Below are 21414 nucleotides of genomic sequence, written 5' to 3' on the forward strand. Positions count from 1 at the left end.
GGAGATAATTTGTACATGGTAAATATCTAAAACAAAGGGAGATAATGTGTACATGGTAATTATCTAAAACAAAGGGGAGATAATGTGTTCATGGTAAATATCTAAAACAAAGGGAGATAATGCATACATGGTAAATATCTAAATCAAAGGGGAGATAATGTGTTCATGGTAAATATCTAAATGAAAGGGAGATAATGGGTACATGGTTAATATCTAAAACAAAGGGAGATAATTTGTACATGGTAAATATCTAAAACAAAGGCAGATATCATGATAACATCATTTTTCAGGTAGGGAAATCTTCAAACTTTAATTTGATATAAATTTCACAAGAGAAGTAATTAGTTGTGTGAGACCTAAATATCTCAAACAAAGGAAGATGATGTGTACATGATAAGTATCTTAAACAAAAGGAGATCGTTTACATAGAGGGAGATAAAGCAATCAAAATAATGTGTACATGATATTTACATATTAATCAAAGAGAGATAATGTATATATGATGTATATGAAACAAATGGAGGTAAAATTTACATGATATTTTGATATAAAAAAGGCAGATAATGTGTTCAGGAGGATGGAAGTGATAGTAAACCTCGTTACTCAGTCACAACTTATTTTAAAAGTAAGTAAATAGAAAAACTTAAAGTCGCCTGCTGTCTGCAGACTCATCAGCGGGTCATCAAAATTTCTGTAAAGAAAATGAAAAGTGGGTAAAAGGAAATAAATTGATGCCTTGATAGAGATATAGATTATACAGTACATTGGACCACACACAAGTGATGCGGGGAGGCCCATTCTTCCTCTATATATCTGTCCTTTATTGGTGGCTATTGGTTTTCTGATTGGACCCACAGGGCCGGTCACAAAGATTTTAATGGGCGTGTATGCGCCACCGTTCTGTAAACTTAGTGGGCATCAAATTTTTACTCTCTAACAATGTTAATCCTTCACCCTATGAAAACAAATGTGATAATCAGTTGAAAATCCAATCGCTCAAATGCTATCAAAAATAGACAGATTGAGTGAAGCCTGCAGGCTAGGGGTATAAAAATTGGATTTTACAGACAACATGTCCATCATGTGTAGGTGTTTATTTAAACCATCATGATATATGGGAGCAGTGAAAAGCATTGTCTTCATTAATCGTATGTTGATTTTTTTTTTCTGAATGCATAAAGTGCATTTTTTCTGTTATACATAAATATTGTAGCGAATTGAATCTTAAATTTACCTTAAATGAACCTTACTAAACTACAGTAGCAACTTTAACAAAATTTGTTTCTATATTTAATGCCCTACAACGACTCTGATGTAGATATATGGGCTGTTTAAAGCAAAAAAACCCATCAAATATATATTGAATTCAGCATTTGTTCCTCGTTTTTGTGTTATTATTTTTAGCCCACCATCATCAGATGGTGGGCTATTCAAATCGCCCTGCGTGCGTGGTCCGTGGTCCGTCCGTCCGTCCCTCCGTCCGTCCCTCCGTCCGTAACATTCTTGTTATCGCTATTTCTGAGAAAGTACTAATGGGATCTTTCTCAAATTTCATATGTAGGTTCCCCTTGGTGCCTAGTTGTGCATATTGCATTTTGGGACCGCAGGGCTCTACAATATTATTTTTTCACACTTGTCCGTTTGGGCAAGTGATTCTAAAATCTACTTGTCCGACAGCCAAATGCACTTGTCCAAACTTTTCCCACTAACTTGCAGAAAAATGTTTGCCATTATGATAATCATATTATAATAATGAAATAAATTAAGTTAACTCTTTAAAACTGTGTCAGTTGTCTTTATTTATTATTACAGTGATTTTTTCATTATAATGCAACGCTGAACCCAAATTTCGTCAAATCCATATTACACCTGTCAGCGTGTTTCCAATATAAACAGTCAGATCAATCTTTGTCATGTAAACGCTTATATATAGGGCGATCTCTTAAATACAAACGCAACAGCGATTCCGATTTTCATGTTCGGAACACATCTGGGTTTACCCCGATCTCTTTGATACAAACGCAACAGCGATTCAGATTATCATATTCGGAACACATCTGGGTTTTTACATAACATACCAATAGCTTACCTCCGTGAATCCAGAATGTAGCCATCGTAGTTCAATCGATCTCTTTGAAGTCACATTTTATTGAAAAATGAAATGAGCAACTCTTGAATTTTGTAAGAAAGACATTTTAATCTTTTTTGCCATTTCTTAAAACATAGTTTCTGCTAAAAATCACTTGTCCGAGCGGGCAAGTGAGTATCCTGATGTACTTGTCCGACAGAGATTTGTACTGGTACGGACAAGTCGGACAAGCGTAATTGTCGAGCCCTGGACCGATCGGAAAACAACATGGCCGACAGGCAGACATCTTGGATTTTGACAATTGAAGTTTGTTACCTCTATTTCTGAAAAAGTATTGAAGAGATCTTTCTCAAATTTCATATGTAGGTTTCCCTTGGTGCCTAGTTATGCATATTGCATTTTGGGACCGATCAGAAAACAACATGGCCGACAGGCAGCCATCTTGGATTTTGACAATTGGAGTTTGTTATCGCTATTTCTGAGGAAGTACTAAAGGGATCTTTCTCAAATTTCATATGTAGGTTCCCTTTGGTGCCTAGTTATGCATATTGCATTTTGGGACCAATCGGAAAACAACATGGCCAACAGGCAGCCATCTTGGATTTTGACAATTTGTGTTTGTTATCGCTATTTCTGAGGAAGTACTGAAGGGATCTTTCTCAAATTTCATTTATAGGTTCCCTTTGGTGCCTAGTTATGCATATTGCATTTTGGGACCAATCGGAAAACAAAATGGCCGACAGGCAGCCATCTTGGATTTTGACAATTGAAGTTTGTTATCGCTATTTCTGTGAAAGTACTGAAGGGATCTTTCTCAAATTTCATATGCAGGTTCCTCTTTGTTCCTGGTTATGCATATTGCATTTTGAGACCAATTAGAAAACAACATGGCCGACAGGCAGCCATCTTGGATTCTGACAATTAAAGTTTGTTATCGCTATTTCTGTGAAAGTAATGAAGGGATCTTTCTGAAATTTCATATGCAGGTTCCCCTCAGTGCCTAGTTATGCATATTGCATTTTGAGACCAATCGGAAAACAACATGGCCGACAGGCAGCCATCTTGGATTTTGACAATTGAAGTTTGTTATCGCTTTTCTGTGAAAGAACTGAAGGGATCTTTCTCAAATTTCATATGGAGGTTCCCCTTGGTGCCTACTTATGCATATTGCATTTTGAGACCAATCGGAAAACAAAACTGCTGACAGGCAGCCATCTTGGATTTTGACAATTAAAATTTGTTATCGCTATTTCTCAGAAAGTAATGAAGGGATCTTTCTGAAATTACATATGCAGGTTCCCCTCAGTGCCTAGTTATGCATATTGCATTTTGAGAATAATCAGAAAACAACATGGCTGACAGGCAGCCATCTTGGATTTTGACAATTGAAGTTTGTTATCGCTATTTCTGTGAAAGTACTGAAGGGATCTTTTTCAAATTTCATATGTAGGTTCCCCTCAGTGCCTAGTTTTGCATACTGGGACCAATACGAAAACAACATGGCCGACAGACAGCCATTATAGCTAAATCTTAAATTCTATATATATAGGTTCCCCTTGTTTGAATAGTACTAGAGGGCTGTTTCTGAATTTACACAGATAAGTAAGACTTAGAGGAAGGGAAAAGTAGGGAAAAGATCAATCTGACATGGAACCTATAAAGATCATTCAATGGTGGGCGCCAAGATCCCTCTGGGATCTCTTGTTATTTAAGCTGAATTGATAATTTTGTGTTCTGTATCTTAAATGCTTATGTAACACATTAGATATATTTATAAGTTGGGTGCCTCTGCTTGCTTCAGTAGGGGTTCAACTCCTACATCAGGTCATGTCTGTTGGGTTTTTGTCCCCACAAAAGCAGGGTGGTTTTTCTGCATCATTAGCCAGCAACAGGTGTCATCAAATACCAGATTGTATTTCATTGCATGAGCATATACATGTACAGGGTGTCCCAAAAAACATGTCCCGACTTTGACAGGTAATAACTTTTGCAATACTAAACTTTTTTTGAAAATTCAAAATGCTTTGGAAAGCAGGAGTATCCTAATTTAACTTAATTGGGAACACATGTACTGATTACATCATCAGTACGTGTGATGACGTCATAATAGAAATGATGACGTCATCGATGATGTCACAATTCAGTGACTTTCCAGCAACATGAAGATTCAGGCTGAAATTATTGAACTCTACTATGCGACCGGAAAATCCCCTACTTTAGTGAATGAAATGTTACGAAAACGTCACCCAGGTATGCAGTCCATCTCCAGGAAGCAGATTTACAGAATTGTATCAAAATTTGAAGCTCATGGATATGTCACCTATAGATATATGTAGGTAATTCCAGATGTTATGTTATGTGTTAATTGTTCGATGCAATATACACTAAATCCCGTAATCCCTTGAATATGACTACATTGTAACGTGGTGTATTGACGGGTACTCCGATGTCTGATGTCTTTACTTACATACGTACCGATGTCTGATGTCTTTACTTACATACGTATCGATGTCTGATGTCTTTACTTACATACGTACCGATGTCTGATGTCTTTACTTACATATGTACCGATGTCTGATGTCTTTACTTACATACGTACCGATGTCTGATGTCTTTACTTACATACGTACCGATGTCTGATGTCTTTACTACTTACATATGTACCGATGTCTGATGTCTTTACTTACATACGTACCGATTTCTGTCCCTGTGTTTACAACAATACCAAGGCCATATGTACCGATGTCTGATGTCTTTACTTACATACGTACCGATTTCTGTTTCCTGTGTTTACAACAATACCAAGGCCATATGCTATATCCTGTTTTGTTGAGGAGTAGACTTCTGGTTTTTTCATGAATCAATACAATTATTATCCTGTAAATCACAACTTGACAGTGATTTGAACAGCACATTTGAGAGAACCGTCAAAAATAACACATCAATGTGCAAACGTATAACAGGACTAGCTGTTTGTGCAGTCTGCATTGTGGATTACTCTGTCTTCAGAAATTAGTTGGATATTGAGAGGGGAGGTTTTTTTAAATGGTTAAGCATATATACACTCACTGAAAAACTTTCAAGTGACTATACTTTAAAAATCACTGTTGGAAAATGTAGGAATATTTTCCAAAATACTTGATATAATTAAGACTTTTTGCTAATTACAAAAACTAATTATTTCCACTAATTAAGTCATGTTTTATTAATATCTAGATACGTGCGAAACAACTCCATTACAATTCGGTAGGACCTACAAGGATGCTACCTCTGGCTCTGAAACAGAATACTGTGGACGCGAACTCATCAGCCATGTCTCCATTCCACTACCAGCCGAGGTAAACAGTGATTTAAAACATATAAATATATTTATAGATCATTATTAATGGTAACAGCTTCGCTATCGGTATTCAACAAAAAACAAGTATTAAAAAATTAGTAAAATGATAAAGAATGTTATGTGTTAAAAGCTTATTATTATGTTAAAATAGTTTAATGCTTAGAAATCTGATCTGATTTATATGGGATGTTTACACAAACAACAAAATAGCTGATTTGAATAAATTTTATTGTGAAAAAAAAAAAAAAAATATATACAACTTGTGCAAGCAAAGTCCTATCATTCTACCAAATGATTTTGCTATATTTCCATGTAGATATTCAATTAACAAGTTTTTACTCATTTCATTTAATATTTGGCAACAAATTTATGAGGACGTACCGATATTTTAAGTGTCACACAGTCATAAATCATCATTTTATCAAAGTTGCAGTGACACCCATGATCAGAAAAGTGTCCTGTGAGAAAGACCAACCTCCAGGCATCTGCTACCGGTAGTTACCTTAAAATTGAATCAGTATAGGAAGATTTAAAAGGTTGGGAATAGGAGAAAGGGGACGATGGGGGTGATGTTATAAAAAGTTTTAGCTCACCTGGCCTGAAGGGCCTGTATTTGGTGTATGTCGTCATTCTGTCAACCGTTGAGATGGAGCCCGCAAAGTTTTATGAAAAGGACATTTCGTTGAACTACAATCAAGGTCACAGCTAGAGGTCAAAGTTGTTTAAACAATTAAATGAATTCCTCTCAAAAGGCGTCTAATCATGATATTATGATCTTAAGCTGGTATTATCCAGACATAGTATCCTGCTGAGTAAGAAATGACCTTGACCGAAATGCAAGATCACAGGGGTCAAATTGTTAAAATATTTGAATGACTTCTTTTCACAAACTAAGAAGCCTTTATATTATGATGTGGCTGGTAGGTTCCTGACATAGCTAGAGCCCTGTAAAGTTTGTGAAAAAATGACCTTGAACTGTGCTCAAGGTCAAAGTGTTAAATTTGTTAAAACATTCAACTTATTCTGAGTAACTGAAATGCAGAGAACCATTTGATTAAAGTTTTCTGATTATTATTCAAAAGTAATTTTCAACTTAAACTTTAGTTGTGTTGAGAATTAGAAATGAATAATTACATCATGACCCTATTGAGATATTAGCTAGACATAATATTGTGTTAGGAGATCTTATAGCTTCCTGTGTCCCCTTCTCCCATATACTAACACCTATACAATGTGGGAGGAAAGAGTCTTCAAGTAGAAGAGACATCTGGTTTTGTTTATTGAGTAGAAATAACAAGAAACAGTACATACATCATCTCCTTAAATATTGTGTATAGGGGTAATTCTTATGACATAATACCATGGATGTCATAGATATAATTTTCAACAGTAATTAGGCTGGTCAATGAAGATAGATGTATCTGCCTGGCTAATAATTCTCAGAGGTGGTAACTTATTGGTACGAGAGGTCTATTAATAGTCATCTTCAATCTTCCCTGGAACCTCCTCATTATTGGAGGTGGTGGGAGGAGAAATGAGGGGAGTCTTACATCTCCTGTCTTCACTGGAACCTCCTCATTGTTGGAGGTGGTGGGAGGAGAAATGAGGGGAGTCTTACATCATCTCCTGTCTTCACTGGAACCTCCTCATTGTTGGAGGTGGTGTGTGGAGGAATGAGGAGAGTCTTACATCATATCCTGTCTTCCCAGGAACCTCCTCATTGTTTGAGGTGGTAGGAGGAGGAATGAGGGGAGTCTTACATCATGTCCTGTCTTACCTGAAACCTCCTCATTTTTGGAGGTGGTGTATGGAGGAATGAGGGGAGTCTTACATTTCCTGTCTTCCACAGAACCTCCTCATTGTTGGAGGTGGTAGGGGGAGAAATGAGGGAAGTCTTACATCATCTCCTGTCTTCACTGGAACCTCCTCATTGTTGGAGGTGGTAGGGGGAGAAATAAGGGGAATTTTACATCATATCCTGTCTTACCTGAAACCTCCTCATTGTTGGAGGTGGTGTGTGGAGGAATGAGGAGAGTCTTACATCATCTCCTGTCTTCACTGGAACCTCCTCATTGTTTGAGGTGGTGGAAGGAGGAATGGGGGGAGTCTTACATCATATCCTGTCTTCCCAGGAACCTCCTCATTGTTGGAGGTGGTGGGAGGAGGAATGAGGGGAGTCTTACATCATCTCCTGTCTTCACTGGAACCTCCTCATTGTTGGAGGTGGTGTGAGGAGGAATGAGGGAAGTCTTACATCATCTCCTGTCTTCCTTCAAACCTCCTCATTTTTGGAGGTGGTGGGAGGAGAAATGAGGGGAGTCTTACATCATCTCCTGTCTTCACTGGAACCTCCTCATTGTTGGAGGTGGTGGGAGGAGAAATGAGGGAAGTCTTACATCATCTCATGTCTTACCTGAAACCTCCTCATTGTTGGAGGTGGTGGGAGGAGGAATGAGGGGAGTCTTACATAATCTCCTGTCTTCACTGGAACCTCCTCATTGTTGGAGGTGGTGGGAGGAGGAATGAGGGGAGTCTTACATCATCTCCTGTCTTCCCAGGAACCTCCTCATTGTTTGAGGTGGTGGAAGGAGGAATGGGGGGAGTCTTACATCATATCCTGTCTTCCCAGGAACCTCCTCATTGTTGGAGGTGGTGGGAGGAGGAATGAGGGGAGTCTTACATCATCTCCTGTCTTCACTGGAACCTCCTCATTGTTTGAGGTGGTGTGAGGAGGAATGAGGGGAGTCTTACCTCATCTCCTGTCTTCACTGGAACCTCCTCATTGTTGGAGGTGGTGTGAGGAGGAATGAGGGGAGTCTTACATCATCTCCTGTCTTCACTGGAACCTCCTCATTGTTGGAGGTGGTGTGAGGAGGAATGAGGGGAGTCTTACATCATCTCATGTCTTCACTGGAACCTCCTCATTGTTGGAGGTGGTGTGTGGAGGAATGAGGGGAGTCTTACATCATCTGCTGTCTTCACTGGAAACTCCTCATTGTTTGAGGTGGTGTGTAGAGGAATGAGGGGAGTCTTACATCATCTCCTGTCTTCCTTCGAACCTCCTCATTGTTGGAGGTGGTGGGAGGAGAAATGAGGGGAGTCTTATATCATCTCCTGTCTTCCCAGGAACCTCCTCATTGTTGGAGGTGGTGGGAGGAGAAATGAGGGGAGTCTTACATCATCTCCTGTCTTCACTGGAACCTCCTCATTGTTGGAGGTGGTGTGTGGAGGAATGAGGGGAGTCTTACATCATCTCCTGTCTTCACTGGAACCTCCTCATTGTTGGAGGTGGTAGGAGGAGGAATGAGGGGAGTCTTACATCATCTCCTGTCTTCACTGGAACCTCCTCATTGTTGGAGGTGGTGGGAGAAGAAATGAGTGGAATCTTACTGTGATGTACAGTGAAATGAAAATTGTTACCCAATTTTATTTCTCGAAGCCGGGGCGTGTGTCACATACCGGTTCGGGTTGTAAGTATAATATATGTGTTGTATAACCTTTTAAATTACGCGCCGATTTCTCGCGCGTAACTTTTGTATGTTACTGCGCATGCGAGGACGCGAAGGTAAGCATAGCGGGCAGCCATATTGACAGGTTGAGAGGTGAATATATCATGCGGTCATAAGGAGCGTGAAATTCAGCCACGGTAAGTTGATATGTTTTTATTTCAGGGTATTTGTCGTATATATGAACGACTGAGAGTGTTTATGTGTATAAGCTCGTGCGTGGCAAGCTATTGGTAGCACTGAGCTAACAGGTGTGCGTACGTGATATTTAGAGAGCGGTTATGTGTATTGCCATGATTGTATAAAATAACTATTGAATGAACGTTAATTATATTGTTAGGGTATAGACTTATCGGGATTGTTATTTATATATTGTAGCTCCATGCCAATGGCCATATCATGACCATGTCCTGTCAACGCTATATACATACCTATTATCTATGAGCTGACGGTGAATGTATGGAGGCCCTGAACAGCCGTATGCAGACGATTGTTTACCAAAATGGACACATGTTCGTCTTCTTATAACGCCTGGCGGTGTGGTACTACAATGACTGTTATGTCGTTGCAGGAGTTCTGATATTCTCTGACACATGTATCTGAATATTATGGAGGCCCAGCTGTGTGTTGTGGCTATAGTAACTGTCTGGTCATTCATTGATTGATTTACGACCATTTCATGAGAACGTTCGACTTGACTGTACTATATGTACATGATGCTGGTGTCTATTTGTTTGGTGAAACTCTCTCCATGCGGTGCCTGATATCTGACAGGTTATTTGGATTTCACAGACATCTATGGAACATCAGTGGGGACAAAAACATGAATACACCAAGAGGTCCAGGATGGTTATATTGACATTTTATGTGTGGGATCTACTGCGCCAGTCACCACCAGTGCTCATGAACTTTAGAGATGTTAGGTGTAAATATATTTGTGTAGTATAGCGACCAGTGTTGTGAATATATTAGTGAATCATAATATTGGAGTGAGACAACATCATTTAGAGTGAGAGAGGGACTATCATGTGTGCAAGTGTGTATTATATTGTAAAGTTGTACATTCACTTTGTAAATTGTAATAAATGTAAATATTGTAACCCTTTGTCTATTTCATTTGTTAAATATGTTGCAATCCGTCTCGGTTAGGTTACACTTACATCATCTCCTGTCTCCTCATTATTGTGTTAGTTTGGGGGAAGGGAGGGTGGAGGGGGTCTCATCAGCTCCTGTCAAGCTATGTTAGGTTATGTAGGAAACCTCATAACTTAATAACTACACAGTTTGTTAAGGTAAATATAGCATCTTAAGGTTAAACAGTCTGGGCCTGAGTTTACAGCTGTAATTAGGTCAAGGTCAGCATCATTTCCTGTCAAGCTATGTTAGGTTATGTAGGAAACCTCATAACTTAATAACTACACAGTTTGTTAAGATAAATATAGCATCTCAAGGTTAAACTGTCTGGGCCTGAGTTTACAGCTGTAATTAGGTCAAGGTCAAACTAGATATTAGTTCTGTCTCCCATAGTGCTGTCTATAGTCTATGAGTAAATGATGTAGGTACCCCTACACACCAGTACTCATTCTAATTCACATGGAGTGTCCTCAACATATATACATGTAGCTAGGTAAATTATATCTTTCTTGTAAGACTTCCTTTTGCACTCCCCACCTCACACTGAAAATAAGTGACCTCATGCAACGCCACATATATCATACACATTCTTTTGAAGGGCAGTGCAAAAAGAGTTCTTTCCATATTTTTCTCTCCGGGTTACTTCCCTTGACAAGAAATTTTCCTGTTGGCCAATTTGTTTTACCGATCAAACACAAAATAAAGTGGAAACACAAATTCCAAGAGAAATCCAAATGTGAAGTAAGAAAAATATCTCTCCAGTACTTTTCAAGAAATAGCAGTAATTAACTTCAACTGTCCAAATACAAGATGGCTAACTGTTTGGCCATTTTGATTTCCTAATTAGGCTCAAAATCGAATAGAATGTACATTTTCCCCCTCTTTTAAGGTCACCTGAGATGAAGTCTATAGTTGACCAATAACAATTGCCTTTTGTCCAGCGTTGTTCGTCACCCATCATCCGTTTGTCGTGCATCATAAATAATTTACATTTTTGGAGTTCTAATCGAAAACTGCTGAAACAAATTCAATGAAATTTGGTAGGAATGTCAACAAAAATTGTGTATTATGTGGTCCCAAATCTCCAGGGGCCAAAAAGGGTCAAATTGACTGAAATTTCAAAATTCATCCAGATATGGTAGAATCAAATACTCTTTACAGATAGATAGGTCTTTAGGTGCTTTAAGAAAAATGTTAATTTTATGACCCCGGAGTCTCATGTTTGCCTCAAGGGAGGGGGTAAATAGTTTATTTAGGAAAATTTCATGATTGTCCCTTGGGAGGAAGTACCCTTTACTGTTGTTTATATAAAGAAATAACTTTTTTAGCTGTCATTTGTGTCTTTTTCTATTAGAATTAGCAGTTTTGGAAAGCAGTATGCTGGTATGCAATCTAGATTGGCCCCAAGGGGCTGATGGGCATGGTCAAAAAGAGTCAAATTTACAGATATATTTCAAACCCAGGTGACCGTTAAGACCCATGGGCCTCTTGTTAAAGTTGTTTTAGCTCATCTGCCCAAAGAGCTTCTTCTCAATAACCAAGAGGCCCAGGGAATTGATACTGGGTCTGTAGAAGTCTGGTTTGAAGGGCTACCAAGTTTGTTCAAATGAAAGTCCTTGACCTTCATTCAAGGTCACAGGGTCAAATAGAGTAACATATTTCCATGACCTCTTTTCAAAAACTAAAAGGTCCAGAGACCTGATATTTGGCCTGTAGCATGCTTGGATAAAGGCTAGGTAGTTTGTTAAAATTAATGACCTTGACCTGATGTTTTAAATTTGAAAGTTGAATTGGCCAAAATATTTAAAAGACATATTTTCAAATAACTGGGATGCCATGAGATTTTTTATCTGGTTTTCGACACACTTGTTCTTAGTTATGTTCACATATAAAAGGGATCATTGGATAGCAAGTGAGTGATATAGGTCCATTGGGCCTTGTTTAAGTGTATTGTATAGTAGTGTGCAGCCAGCCGGGATTGAACCCGCGACCCTCGGCTTACAAAGTTACTGGTCCGCCCCTCTACCGACTGAGCTAAAGGGAAATTCCCCCTAGCCCGAAGCTAGAAGGTGACCATACAACTATGTACAGTATTTTCAATTAAAACGCGGCCTGCTACAGTATTTTAACATTCACAAGCCCTTTTATTAATGGTATAGTCCTTCTAGTTATTATGATGTAACTTAGAAACTGGCCCTGAAAATTATATTGAAATGAAAGATTGAGTGATGACTTATTATTACCATTCTTAACCTGATATATATGCTCTCCTAATGCTCTCTGTGACCTGTATTTACTGTGTGGAGTTTAATTCCCGCCCACCTACACACTATTGTATTATAGCTATCATATCCAACCTAGATATCCATCATAATCAGAAGATTCACAATTAACCAGGCCTCAATCCATTTAACTCAGAACCCTAACAGTCTTCCAATAATTATACAGCTTGGAGTTCTCTCTCCCTTTCAATGTTTATTACTATTTCCTTAATTAATATCTATTTTCAAGTTTGTATGTTTCCGAAGATAAACTATCACAGACAATTTTCCTGCAGAGGATCCAAATCAAGGTGTATACCTAAACACTACAGTACTACATACTGGACATTTGATGTCAAACAGTGTAACTTTGATGGTAGGTAGAAAAGATAAGGAAAGCAGTGGAGCAGATCGAACCTCATTTGCATTTCTTAAATGAAATGAATATCCATGAAACATGAATATGCTTTTCTACTTTTTTTTAGCTCACTATGCTATTCCAATATCTTTTTGTCTTTGGTCCCTGGCCTGTCCATTAGTCTGTCTGATCTTTCTCAAATTTCAAGTTTTTTCTCCCTTTGCCCCTGTTTTGCCCATTCTATTACGAGCCTGGTAGGGAAAACAAAATGGCCAACAGGCAGCCATCTTTATTTTGACAGTAAAAGTTTGCTATTCAACTATTTCTTGAGAATTTTAGTACTGGATGGATTTACATATATATATAATATTTCTCAAACTTCACATGTAGGTAATTCCCCTTACGATTCCTATGGTTTGATAATTTTTAAGTCTGATTGGGAAAACAAATGGCTTTGACAGGCAGCCATCTTGAATTTTGACAGTTGGAATTGTTACTGCTATTTTTCTTGAAAAGTACAGAAAAGATATTTCTATAACATCACAGGTAGCATTCTCTTTGGAAATATAGAAAAAAGTAAGTCTTTTATAGAACAAATAAAGATCATTTAATGGTGGGCACCAAGTAACACATGATCCCTCTGGGATATTTTGTAATTTCTAGAAACCACAGCTAGGCATTGACTGTTTACGATTTTAGGTACCCAATGTTTGTTTAGTAGTATGTAAATTCATCGTAATTCAATTTACTAAATGTTACACCACCTGAATGTGAACAAACAGGATACTAAACCTCTATAAAATTGGCCCCAGGACTGACAAACCATGTCAAATGTCCAGACACTATATCTTCAGACAGCTGTGACTGTATATATGTCTAGTGTAATAATCATTCATCCCCATCAAAGTGAGACACTACCATTGGGACAGAATTGAGGTTTTTCTTGTAAAACCAATTTTCATGATGTAATACTTACCATAACTTTATTATGCATTAGTCCACCAGTACCCCATATATTTGTATAAGAAAATACAAGGTAGAAATCCCACACACACACCCCTTGGGAGGCCCCACTAATCCTAGGATGTGCACACATACCCAGGGTACTTCCTCTTCATTATCCCAACATGGAACTGATGAAGCGTAGGATAAAGTGAGTCAAGGGGAGGAATGTAAAAGGGTGGGACTCACTAAAGTTATGGTAAGTATTACATCATGAAAATTGGTTTTACAAGAAAAACCTCAATTTCATTTCAGTAATACATTACCATAACTTTATTATGCGAATTCGTCTTACCGTAGAGGAGACTCCGAATCCCAGCGCCATCAGCCGAACAATAACATCACTCCAGGGCCAACAAAAGGGGAAACCAAAAAGCAAACCCAGATGTTTGAAACTGCCCGTGGATAAACAACGTGGGACATGAAAACGCAAAAAACCTACTGACTAGAGGAAGGGGGAGCTGCAATCTGCTGTGCAACTACCACCGGACCAAGAGAGAATAGGTCATCAGAAACTGATGCCATAGATCTCAAATAAAAGTCAGTGAAAGTGGTCTGGCCACGCCAAAAGGCAGCAGACATAATTTCCTGAAAAGAAGAGCCAGAAAGAAGTGCCCAAGACGAAGCAAGGGCCCGAACTTCATGAGCTCTAACTTGAACACCATCAAGTGTCCCTTCATCTGAAGCTTCGTAAGCTAGACGAATTACTTCGCAAATCCATCTGGAGATAGACTGCGAAGAAATGTTCTTCTGACCCTGCTTAATAGGCAAGAACAAACGAGTTCGAGAGCCCCGCCCCCCCCTGGTTTTATCAAGATAAAACCTCAAGGACCGACAAGGACAAAGCAAAATGTCCCCATTAGCAGAGCTGACTACAGAATTCAAAGAAGGGATCTTGATGGGTTCAGGAGAAAATCCAGGAACCTGATTCTTGGCTAAAAAACCAGGATCAGTGCACAAAGACACGGCAGAAAAATTCCGAGACCATCGAAGACAGGAAGGAAGACAAGAAAGAGCATGTACTTCACTACGTCTACGACCTGAGGCAAGGGCAACAAGAAAAACAGTCTTAAGAGTGATGAATTTCATGGAAGCACTGCCTAGCGGCTCATAAGGAGCCTTAGTCAAGGAATCCAGGACGAAAGACAGATCCCACTGTGGGGCTAACTGCCTGACTCTGGGCCGGTCAAGGCTAAAGCCTCTGATCATGGCAGACAAAGAGGGAGAAGAGCCCACTTCTGGTCTGCCCAGAACAGAAAAAACACTAGCCAAAGCCGAACGGTAACCAGCAACGGTACCGGGGGCAAGGCTTTTGTCTCTGAACAGAGAAAGCAGAAAATCTGCTATCAACTGAATAGAGGCCTTGACTGGAGCAACCTGCCGTCCACCACACCAATCACAGAAGATTCGCCATCTGGACTGGTAGATGGCAGATGAGGAAGATCGAAGAGATCGTGCGATGCGATCCGACACCTCTGAAGAAAAGCCTGCCTGAGAGAGGCCTTCTTTGATAGCCTCCACGCGTGAAGGTGGAGGATCCCTGGGTGTGGATGCATTGACCTTGACCGAGGCTGCCGGAGAAGGTCCCAACTGGGAGGTAACTGTAGAGGTTGATCTACCAGAAGGGACAGCAACTGTGGAAACCAAGGCTGCCTCGGCCATAACGGTGCTATCAGAAGCAGTGAACATGGATGTTCCATGAACTTCTGAAGCACCCTGCCCACCAAATTGAAGGGAGGAAACGCATAGGCGCTCATCCCGTTCCAATCGAGAGAGAGGGCATCTACTGCCCAAGCCATAGGATCCGGAATCGGGGAGACGAAGGTCGGAATTTGAAAGTTTAGGGAGGTAGCAAACAGATCTATGTGAGGTCTGTCCCACACCTGACAGATTGCCCTGAACACAGCAGGCTTCAGTTGCCACTCCGTCAGAACTGGCTGACGACGCCTGGAGAGGGTATCGGCCAAGACATTCAGTCTGCCTGGAAGATGTTTGACTTGGATGGTCAAATTCATCTCCTGACACAAAAGAAGGACTCGGATAGCGAGAGCGCACAGTACATGAGACCTGGTGCCTCCCTGCCTCTCCAGATAGGCCACAACTGTCGAATTGTCCGTCGCAAGACAGATCACCTGAGACTGCAGAACCTGCCGAAGAGACTGCAGTGCCAACAAAACCGCCCTCATCTCCAGCACATTTATGTGCTCCGAAAGCTGATTGCCGGTCCAAACACCTGAACGGGATCGACCGTTCAGATATGCACCCCAGCCCGACATGGACGCATCCGTGTACAGGGTCATGGTAGGGCTTGGCTTGTGCAGAGGTACCCCTTGAAGGACATTGTCCCGAAGTGTCCACCAGGCTGCAAAGTCCTTTACTGACTGGGTTAAGGGAAGCATAGCCTCCCAGTCCCTTGAAGCCGGGACCCAGTTGGAAAGAAGGAACATCTGCAGGGGCCGGATGTGAAGCCGTCCCAGAGGGACCACATCTGCCAGGGAGTTGATGAACCCCAGAAATCTGAGGAACCAACGAACCTGAACCCGAGGCATGTTCATGAAGGAAAGAGCCAAATCTCGAGCCTTCAGAAACTTGTCCTCTGGTGGCAAAACCATACCCTGGACCGTATTGAAACGGTTGCCCAGGAAGACAAAATCCTGGGAAGGAACCACCTCTGACTTCTCTCTGGAAGGAATGAAACCGACCTTGAGGAAGAGTTTCAGAACCGATCGAGTATCCTCCACTAACGAGTCCCGAACCATGTGTAACATGAGGGAATCGTCGAAGTAGATATGGATATCTATGCTTCTGGAGTGAAGATAACTCACCAGGACTTGCAACAGCTTGGTGAAAACCAGGGGAGCAGTGGTGAGCCCAAAAGGCATGGCCCGGAACTGAAATACCTTGCCCTCGCAAGTGAAACGAAGGTATTTCCGTGCCGACTTCTTGATAGGAATATGGAAGTACGCGTCCTTCAGATCTACTGAAGTTGCCCACATTCCATCCCCAACGGCGGCAATAATGCCCCTGGGGGTCTCCATCTTGAAGTGAGGAGAATCCACGTGCTTGTTGAAAGCACTGAGATCGATAATCGGACGCCAAGCACCCGACTTCTTGCGAACCAGGAACATCCTGGAGTAGAAGCCGGGTGTGCAGTCCGTCGAAGAAATCTCCTCGACCGCACCCTTGAAAAGCATGGTCCTTACTTCCTCCCTCAGGGCAAGAGCCTTTTCTGGATCTCCTGGCGGAGAAAAGAAAATTGGCTCTGCTGACAGAGGGGGTTCCAACACGAGTGGAATCCCCAAACCCTCTGACACCACCGACAAGGCCCAGCTGTCCTGGGTGATCTCCTTCCACTGAGGAAGAAAGGAAGTTAGACGACCGCCTACCGGTAAATCTGGTAAGGGAACGTCTAACCCCTTCCAAGGATCGGAAACGAGTGCAGCTGGACCCGAACCGAGACTGGAAGCGACAGCTGGAGGGTGGACGGAGGGACAGTCAGGAACCCTGCTTGCCCTTTGAAGGAGGTTTCTTGCCACCCTTACCCTTCTTGCCCTTGGCCTTGAAGAGAGGCTTAGACTTAGTCCCAGAGGCACGACGCTTAGGATTAGGTCTAGCCTTCTTCACAGCAGACCCAGCACCCTGCGAGGAACTAGGAGTCTGACTAGGCTTGGCAAAAAGAACGCCTGAAGCCACAGAATCCTCCTTCAGATCCTTCTGAACGGAAGGCAAAGTGCCCCCAAACAAAGAAGAACCTGTGAAGGGGGCCGTCAAGAGGCGAGAGCGGTAAGGTTCGCTCACTTCAATGCCCTTCAGGACAGAGAAGCGTCGGGCGAGAACTACATTACAGAGGAGGGAGCACTGCAGAGCAGCTACCGTCCTCAATGCAGCATTCAGGGCAGATGTAAGTCTGTCCTGCATGTCCTGTCTTTCCTCCTCGGATAAACGATCCTCAGGCAGATCGGATATCCTATAGAGGGAAACCGTGAAAAAGTCCACATAAGACAGGACATGGAGAGAAAGTCTTAGCATTCTCTCCACCTTGTGGTGTTCCTTAGGCTGGAAGACCACCTGGTCGACTTGCTTCCCTGGCCAAGAAGCAAAGTCCCTCGATTCCAGCTTGGCTGGATGAGGGGAAAGCTTCCCATCATGGATAGCATAATCTGACGGTTTAACCTCAGACAAATCTGCCAATCCAATCTGAAGACCGGGAAAACCAGGGAAACGGGTAGAAGAAGAATTCTTCTCAACGACCCTACCCTGGGCAGCGGCCAAAGCAGAGGACACAATAGTGCCCTCGGGCAGGGTCCCGTGGCTCCTAGGAGCCGGCTTAGGAGGAACCACCGAGCTAAGCAAGGTAGTAGCCTCAGGGACCGATGACATAGAAGGAGGTGGGCAATCCTTCTCGCCGAGAATGCAAGCAACATCAGCACGGAGCTGACGCATGCCGGCAACAAGATGGGAGGCTTCAGCCACAACATCCTCGGCCTGATCTGATTCCCTAGACTCATCATCAGAAGACTGACCATCAGAAGATGGAGCAACCGATTGTGAGTTGTCCAAATCGGAACAACCAGGGGACAGATGCAGAATGTCATGCTCTGCCTGACCCGATCCCTCGCAATCCATGGTCTCCGGAGAGTCCAAAACTTCAGTCTGGACTGTTAAAGGAGATAAGGAATTAACCAAAGGGGCTATCTGGAGCCGTGGCTCAGACATAGCCTCTGAATGGGAACGCTTCTGTGAACGTTTACCCACCTTGGCCTTGGGACGTGACACAAAAATAGATTTAGTCCGAGTCACACCCTTTCCTAGAGACTGCATAGCAGCAGGGACCGTCTGAGAAGCGGAAGCACCAGAAGACCGGTGTCGTCTACTGGAACCAGCCTTAAAGGCTCCCGAACTAGAGGATTGTTGTGGAGGGGGAACCAACAAACCACTAAAACGCTGCTGCGAGGGAGGGACCAAACCCCAAGGATTCCACTGAGGAAAAACATATGGGTTGAAACCAAACCCCGGAGGGCAGGCTGGAGGTCCCATGGGTTGGGAGTGACCCCAGGAATGGTCAAATTGACCTGCCTGAGACTGGGGCTGGAACCCCTGCCCAAAGGACAAAGAGGAACCGCCACTCCCTCCAGCTGCAAACCCAGACATGTACGGACCCTGTCCGCAACTGCTAGGATTCTGGAATTCCAAACCACTCGCAGGCTGATTTGGATGGCCCGGGAACGCCTGCGAACCCGCAGAGTTAAACCCAAAGCCTGGGGAGGGCGCCGGGTGGACACCACCCGACTGACCGACTGACCCGTAGCCCGACGAATACGCCGGGTTCCCAATCACCGATACACCTGGAGCAGACACAGTGTGACTAGGACCAGGCAAAGAATAATTGGGGGGGAAAGAAGGCTGAGGACCTGCATGGACATCAGGTTGCCTTGCAACACTGACCAAAGGAGCTAACTGCAAACCCGAGGGATTGCAAGAGAGAACCTCTGGGCCTGGTCGTGCCAAACCAGGGTCCTGACAAGGACCTACCCCGATTCCAGAAGCAACCGGAACACCTGAGCCACAGGAAAAACCAGCGACTGGTGACTGGGACATCACTCTACCCGAAGGCAAGCTCTGAAAAGGCTTACGAGGAGTCCCAGTCAATTCAGCTGAAGGGCGTGCCAACCCCATGCTAGGCTGACCCTCCCAAGAACCAGACTGAGGCTGGGAGGAAGGGGCCACCTGAGACTCACCTACTAAACCTGAAGACACAGGACAGGAGGGGACAGAAATAAGGTCCCTCGAAGGTACCTCCTTGGAGGGTTCCGAGGAAACCTTACGTTTACCCTTACCCCTAACCTTCTCAGAAACCCTGGGTTTCCTAGGAGGGTTAGAGGGTTTGGGTAACTCATCAAGAGGAGCCAGCAAACAAACATCACATGGCGCATCTTCATTACAGGACCGGCACTGTTGACAAGACTCATGAGGGTCCATATCACTGAAGAAGTGAGTGCACCCATGAGCAGAGCCACGCCGGAGACCAGAATGGGACATATTATATCTAAATAAGACCCAAACACAACAAAACTGACAACAATTTATTTATAAAATAAAATTTAATAAACTGCTGTAAATTCAAATAATTACAATGTAAACACACTGTAAGAATGAAGGAAACAGTTGTGCTGCAATACAATAACAAAAAAGACCTGTGAGTGGTATACCACACAGTGAAAATCACAGGTGAGTTTTATATAGGTCACCACCACGTGTAGATACACGGCAGTAACAAACAAGCCAAAACTATAGGCACAGTAACAAATTTGGTATGGGGCTTTGTATAAGAGGTCAAATTCACAAAAGGATACCAATTGACCCTGAAAAACTTATCTGTATCAGTTATCCGGCTCATATAGCAGGAGAGAGTTGAGACAGGTCTTCCAAAATGGTGGCCATAAAAAGAAGAGGAAGTACCCTGGGTATGTGTGCACATCCTAGGATTAGTGGGGCCTCCCAAGGGGTGTGTGTGTGGGATTTCTACCTTGTATTTTCTTATACAAATATATGGGGTACTGGTGGACTAATGCATAATAAAGTTATGGTAATGTATTACTGAAATGAAATGATTATTTTTCTCTTACCCTGTTTACCCTGTTTACCCTCTTATATATCTAAGATGGACGTTACATCTGTAAAAGTAGAGACTATGAGGTTGCCTTACTAGCTCAGACTAGTGGGAATTTCCCTTTAGCCTAGAGGTAGGATGTTTTCCTTGAGAGTGAGAGGCATCGGGCAGGGTATTTTTCATTACTCTTTCATATTACACATCAATGCAAGGAAATGTTAACATGACATGATTGAATTATCAACATAACAACATTGTATTGTTGTAGTGATATCATATGGTATTATTGACATGACAAAATGCAGTTGTTGAGAACGTGCAAAGAGCATGTGTATAGCTTGTCTTTTCCTTAGGATGAGATAAGAAAATCTTACACTGGTAAAACTGCCGATACCCTTGTCCAGGGTAAGAGAATATAGGTTTCCTCCCCGTCCGTCTGTCTGGCCGTCCGTCTGTCTGGCCGTCCGTCTGTCCCGCCGTCCGTCAGTCCGGCCGTCCGTCGTCAGTCCGTCCACTCAGTTTTGCACACTTTTCTCAGCAACATTCACTGCTTCAGGTATGTTAGTGAAAGTTGGTAGATAACTTCAGTACAAGTAGTTACGGATGAAGCTTGAGTTTCAGGGTTTTTTAGGGGGTCAAGGTCAAGGTCACTGTTATTATTTTCAGTGAGGGCTGGTAAAGGACTTAAGCTATTCCCAGCACTCTTGTTTCTTTCCTTTCTCAAAGCAAAGGTTGGTATCTGCTGTGGCAGAGTTTGTGCAAAAGGCTATCACTTAATATTCTGGTGACCAACGTACAACTTCATAGTCTTACCCTGAACCCCAAAATTTTGTAACAAATTACCCAGCTATATCTCTCCCTAGTGTGAAAATCCTAGAGACCAAAATTATTGAGCTCACACACATATGTATTTAGTGAAGACGGATACGTCATATTGTGTGTGTATATGTGTGTGAGTGCGTACACCTCCACATGTAGGGTGTGGTGGACCCCCCCCCCCCCCCCCCCCCCCCAGGGGGTGTTAGGGTGGTGGAGCCCCCCCCCCCCCCACATTGGGGTGTTAGGGTGGTGGCGCCCCCATTGGGGTGGTGTATGGGATTTAGATATTTTGATA

The 21414-nt window shown here is 42.4% G+C and overlaps 1 protein-coding gene across 1 annotated transcript in view; it reads left to right on the forward strand.

Moving 5' to 3' along the window:
• Window positions 1-5364: 5364 nt before the first annotated feature.
• Window positions 5365-21414, forward strand: part of LOC117344307 (zinc finger CCCH domain-containing protein 10-like) — a 234247-nt gene continuing 218197 nt past the window's right edge. Inside the window, exon 1 of the mRNA XM_033907011.1 lies at window positions 5365-5427. The gene's annotated coding sequence lies outside the window, so the exon portion shown is untranslated. The remainder of the gene's footprint in view (window positions 5428-21414) is intronic.

Source organism: Pecten maximus, chromosome 15 (genome assembly GCF_902652985.1).
Source record: "Pecten maximus chromosome 15, xPecMax1.1, whole genome shotgun sequence".
Lineage (NCBI taxonomy): Eukaryota > Metazoa > Mollusca > Bivalvia > Pectinida > Pectinidae > Pecten > Pecten maximus.